Source organism: Manis javanica, chromosome 11 (assembly GCF_040802235.1).
Source record: "Manis javanica isolate MJ-LG chromosome 11, MJ_LKY, whole genome shotgun sequence".
Lineage (NCBI taxonomy): Eukaryota > Metazoa > Chordata > Mammalia > Pholidota > Manidae > Manis > Manis javanica.
The window spans coordinates 50,012,423-50,018,422 of NC_133166.1; the positions used below are offsets into that span (position 1 = coordinate 50,012,423).

At 39.4% G+C, this 6,000-nt stretch overlaps 1 long non-coding RNA gene across 3 annotated transcripts in view; it reads left to right on the top strand.

Annotated features, from left to right (window-relative positions):
- Positions 1-5,750, top strand: part of LOC108402377 (uncharacterized) — a 31,134-nt gene extending 25,384 nt beyond the window's left edge. The window contains exons 2-4 of one of the 3 annotated variants that reach the window (XR_012122667.1): positions 4,042-4,131; positions 4,366-4,544; positions 5,419-5,750. This is a non-coding gene — a long non-coding RNA (uncharacterized lncRNA). Of the gene's footprint in view, positions 1-4,041; positions 4,132-4,365 lie in introns of all 3 variants that reach the window. The other 2 variants (XR_012122668.1, XR_001854414.3) reach the window with 2 other exon arrangements.
- The last annotated feature ends 250 nt before the right edge of the window (positions 5,751-6,000 follow it).

Here is a 6,000-nt window from a genome sequence, read left to right on the forward strand (position 1 = left end):
CTAAATACACTATGTTTTAAATAATAATTTTGATTTTCTCCTTGGCAAGCAGAAGAGTTTCCACCTTTAATCAAAAAAAGTTTTGAGTCAATTTATTAGTGTCTTAGTACTTGTAAGAATAAGGGCCTGTCAAGATTCTACCTTCAAATCTAAAATAATGTCACCTATTTTGTCATCCAGCAGCAAGAAATGAGTTTTCGTGATGAACTGGCATATGTTAGTTTGATACAATCACTCATCTTCCAAGACCACTAAATGAACCAAATGTCTTCTCTTTCTGGTGAAAGACCCCAAAACACTGGCAACATTTTTTTGGCAGATAACTTAGCCCTTCATCATTTAAGCTTAGGGTACTATTACATAACATAATGTTAACAATGCATCATATCTTCACAGTGCATTGTATCTTTGACAAAAACATCTGGTTACAGCTGTAAATTGATGCATAGTCATAATCTTCTATGAAAGCCATTATGGGCTCACAACAGCCTTCTTCATGGACAACATTTCCTGTTTCAGAAATAACAAAACTTGCAACAAAGCAGGGCAAACTCCATTTTGTTCTTACAGAATCATTCCTGCTGAAAGCTTTACAAGGAAGCAAGGTTAGACATGTTACTGAAAAACAGAGTTAATGTTTATATTATTTGAAATACGCTATTACCATGACCAGCCCTTTTGCTGTAATTATTTTTAAGGGCTAAGGAATCCTGGGTTTTCCTTACACAGTTATTCACCGACTTGATGTGACTTCTGCATTAATCAAGCAATTTTGAAAACAACTGACAGAAATCCAACTTTTAAAAGTTTAAGGAGAAAAGTGGAGGAAGAAATTTATATTGACTAAAGTACCTAAGAAGTTGAAATTACAAAGCCTAAGCTAGACTGAATCCAGAGACTCTAACATCTTTACTTTTAGATAAATTTTCCTCATGTGGTAGCAAAAATGGCAACTGTCAATTCTAGGCTAGAATGCTATTATAAAGTTCTTTCTTGAACTTTCTACTTTATGTCCTGTGTCTTGTGATCTCCCTTAAACCAGCCACTGTGGTGAGTGGCTACAGTGCATTGACTGGCCAACTCTTGTGATCAGCTCTGTGGCCAACCCTCTGTACTGAAATATGCGGAGAGGCTTCTCCAAGAGAAAGTGAACTCTGTCAGCAGAAAGTGGGAGAGGTACTGCAGCACCAACCCTCTGGGCAGACAAAACCTTAAGCTACCATGATCCACAACAATTGATTCCATTTAAATTAATACCATGGGTATCAAGAGAAAAGGCACCATTATTTCTACTAAATTAAGAAGCTGTCATTTCTGACACTTAAAACCCATGTTTTGCCTTGAATACCAGGTCGAGTGCTGCTGTCTCTATACAGACATTAGCTGCTGGCAGGACTAACTCATGCTCATGGAACACACCTCTTTTAGTTACTTATGCATAAAATTATTTTCTAAAATTCCCTTGACAAACTGTCTTGCCAGTGGGTTTCAGTTCCAGGCAAGTTCACTCTTGATTCAGTGAGACTGAATAACAACAATGGAATGTTCTTGGGGTGAAGGGGTTTATACCCAACTTTATTCTCAAGGTGGCAGGTCAAGTGCTAGAATCCCATCCACTTCAGAGCAAGCCAGTCTCTGCCTCCAGGCCTCCCTGCCCCCACAGTCATTTGAGTGCCTGTCTTTAGTGCTTCCAGTACTCCAGCTCTGCTCTCCTGCAGCCATGCAGCCCAGAGCACTGGGCAGAGCTCTTCATACAGAGGCAATAATAACATATTGCCCACAGGTATGCAGAGATCAAGCCGACCAGGGTCAGGTGAGAATACTGGCCATAGGAACTTTCATTTTCTCTACACCAATCAATTCCTATTTGGGGAGTTTGTGACTGATGGAGAGTACTAGGGTTGACTCTGATTGCTGAATAGCCCTTTTTGTTGTTCAAAGCTTCCTGGACAATGAGTGAACAAAGCCAGGAGCACTGCTCCATCAACACCATGCTTTGATTCACTGAGCTAAGCAGTCCAGAAAATCAGCAACAATTATGTCTCAGATCTACTGCAGAAAGACCAAGGAAGGGAGGAAGGGAGGGAGGAAAATGAGGGAAAGAGGTGGCAGAATCAATATATATCAAGTTATTTGTCAGATTCTTAGCCCATAATATAAAGTGTACAAGAAATATCTCCTTAAAATTTATTTTCAATCAAATTAACATTGACTCTGTTCCCTAGTATAATGGGTTGAAGGGTCATCTAACCTGTTGTTGGAACATTCTGCATCCTTCCATCTAGAGTTGTGCAGAAGACCGGGATCAAAATAGCAGTAAGACTTTGGGAAGGCCCATCTGGTCTTTGTTCACCCATGCATACTGGCGCCCAGTCACACGCCCTTAATTATCGCCAGTTCCTGTGCTCACCTCAGGAGAGCACACTCTGCAGCTTCCCAGTGAGGTCTGGGGCCCGTAACTCTTAAGCAAGCCTTGGGGGCCTAGGAGATGGCAGTCATTGCCCTCTGAGGGCTTGCCATTACCCCCACAGGAATCCAAACCCCTGAGCATGAGTGCTCTCTCTTCTCAGGAAGCAGACCCACTCCCGCCTTCCCAACTTCTCAGAAGTGCCCCCCCTCCTATACCCCCTTCCCCCTCATCTTATTTCTGACCCATACATCCGCTCCCCATTTCAGGACACTGACATAATCCCCATGGCTTTAATATTATAAAACATGAAGTTTAACAGAACAGAAAGATCACATCCCAGCTTCTGCTTTCTGCAGAATACATTACAAATGTTCCAAAGGCAAGAAATTACAAAGCATGCTTACTACCTTACAACGAGGCAGAAGGGGAAAAGGAAGGGAAAATACCATTTCCCACTAGATCATTTGCCCCATTTCTTTGAAAAGAGGCAGAAACAGAGAAGAAAGAAATTGATGTTTGGAAAGTTTTAAGTTAATTACCAAAGTCCTTCTGCCAATAAGTGGCAGAATTTAGGTATTTTCCAGCCAGTGCTTTTTGCAAACATATCCTAACCATCACATCATTCCATTTGAAACATTTTAAAAATAGAATTAAACTCCAAAATTAAAATCCTTACTTGATTTTAATTCTCTTGTGGTTGTTTGATTTCTTCATTTTATTGAAAATTGCTTTAGAAATAGCCTGGGATTTGTCAGAAATAGGCTTGGCTTCTAAGCCCTCAATCATCTGTTAGAAATGTCTTTTCAAACTAAGAGGTTCCATAAGTTACCATGACATAGTTTAGGGTGCAAAATGTTGAAGATAATAGAATATTAGGGAAAATTAGAAGCATCAAAAAGTAAAACCCCAGAACTCCTATTTATTCTAATTCCTTGCTACAAAGTGGGATTTGGGGGTCTTCTCTGACTTAAAATTGTTGCTTCTAGCTGACTTACTCAAAAGATACTGGATCCTGAAGATAATCCATGTGGAAGATTTCCTACCATTAAATTTGTAACAGCCAAGAATCAGTATGTGAATCCTCTGCTTTCACTATATATGTCCGAAGATCTGGGAAAGTTTCCAGAAAGTACGAGGGGTTAGCTCAAGTCCAAATACTATGGGAGAGAAAACTGTGCTGCGAAGAATTGTTCAGCAACAAAACTAAGACAGTAGAGTCATTAGTTCTTTATAATAATGGGTCTGTTTGATGACCACAGCACTGAATCCTAGACCTCTTAGAATTTCTCTGAAATTTGGAATCCTGGAGGTTCTGTTTATGCAGAGAATAACAATCCTAGAGGAGAAATTAAGGGAGCTTATAGGCCATTAGACAACATTTTCTCCGTAAAATAAATGGTAATGGTGTTGGTTTCAAACATTATTACAAAAAATCAGTAAAGCTGCACACATACATTAATGTACTGTAATTGGATATATGAAAAAATAATACATTATATAAAAAGTTAGTTGTTTTTAAGGCTCAAAACAGCCAGATCTTGCTGGTGATTATTGGTAATTTTTCAGTCATTTTAACTTCACTCAATTTTTGCCGTAAGTTCTAAATTTTAAATCTAATCTTCACCTAACAGGATATTGCTGCAGTCTGATGGAACTGAAGCTGGTGGCTGGCTGTGCGGCAGGGTGAAGGTGGACGACCTGCAGCTAACACAGTCTCTCAGGTAACTGCATAAGGCCCCTACTGACCTCAAGTGAGATAATGCTTACTCTGCTCAACAGCAAGGTCAGGTGACTACGGTCATTTTCTAACCATCATGGTAGGCCTACTGTGAAAATCAAAATAAGTAATAAATGTCATAGTATTTGGTAAAATTTCAAAATACCATTTAAATTCAAGATATTAGAGATAGTTATTTACATGGTGGTTAATCTTATTTTTATCTTATTACCATCAGGTCCTTGGTTTGAAGATTCATCTGGAAGGGTTTGTGAAAACGAAGTTAAATACACTCTACACTTGCAGCGATCAATTCAAAAGGGCCTTTGCAATCCCTTGGCTCAGGAACCTCAGTCCAATTCAGAGGAGGAACCTGCTATTCATATCCACAGCTAGGCTCGTTTGGTATTGTTACAGGTGTTTTCAGTAGAATTTCCCTAAGTGCTTTTCACCTGTCATTTTATTTTACTCCTTGAGAAAGATACATAAGGTAGATAACTCCTTTTCATAGATAATTTTAAATAGGATGATAAGTGGAATTTTTTCTGTTCCTCCTAAATGAATTATCAGACGTAAATTTCCATAACTAGATTATAAGAATCCCTCTAAAGTGAGGCAAAGCAATAGCAGGCCACATACTGCTTCGAGTTTTATTAGGAAACAGCCTAACTGGATTTGATATCCCCATTATCCACCTGAGGCATCACTACTCCTACACTACCTGCTACCTCCCAGACTATGTAGGAAGAGAAGAATTTCAGGGCATAAGACCATAAGAAATCTATCTAGAGGAAAAAGTTGAGGCTTTCCTCTTAACTGTCCATGAAAGAGGTGACAGGCATGCACTCTCACCGCCCAAACAAATGTGTGTGTGTGTGTGTGTGTGTGTGTGTGTGTGGAAGGTGTTCTAAAAAATCTACTAGAAGATATCGGGCATGCCTGTCAGAAAGGGACAGAGGCATCTCCTTCCCCTTTGGACACCTACTTATCCAGTGGAATGGCTGTTCTCCTTCCTGCCCCATTTGGATAGTGTGGCCAAGAGGATGGCAGCAAGACCGCAGAGCAGAGAGCAGGAGTGGTAACACAGCAGCCTCTTTTTCCACCGTTGGCATGGCAGAATAGGTGACTTTTACATTAGGATAAGTGGAAACTGTAGGAAGTAGCTATTAAAGAGGCATCTCACCCAAAACTACCAGTAATGATCATATTATCCCATTTGTTTATGTGTATATAGCTTTCTTGTCTGTTTCTCACCATGACAGCAGTAACTTTTTTTTTTTTTATTTTCCAGTGTCTTCAATAGTGTCTGGTATATGGCAAATGTTAAAGCAATATTGGTCTACTTAATTAACACATGGTGACCTGTCCTGGCCTCCCATTCTAGGCTCTATCTACTATATTCTGCTAGTTTCCCAACTTTCTATTTGACACACTGGTTTACCTGCTCTTTCTGTATTTTAAAAATAGGGCTTCTCTTTCATGTCTAGATTATCAAACCACAACAGAAATTGATCTCACTATATTATTCTTATTCTATATCCTAATTCTTCTTCCTTTTTTTTCCCTTACACCTGATATTTGTCCCCAAACAGGAAAAAAAACCCATAAACTTGTTTCTATCAATTGACCTATACTGTAATGTATAAATAAAGCAATTATTTGAGTCAATCAATCTTCAGATGCATTCAACATTTGGCCTCATGCAATGTGACTCTCACTTGCCAGGGAAAACACAGCGGACCTCACTTCTGGGAACCGTACTGGTTTTGTTTCAGTTGTAGCCTTGGCAGTTGGCTACAGGGGTAGCAAAAAAGGAAAATGCAAGCAAACATCAAAGGAGTTCAAGGCTTTAAAAACTCAGATGTACCGTTTT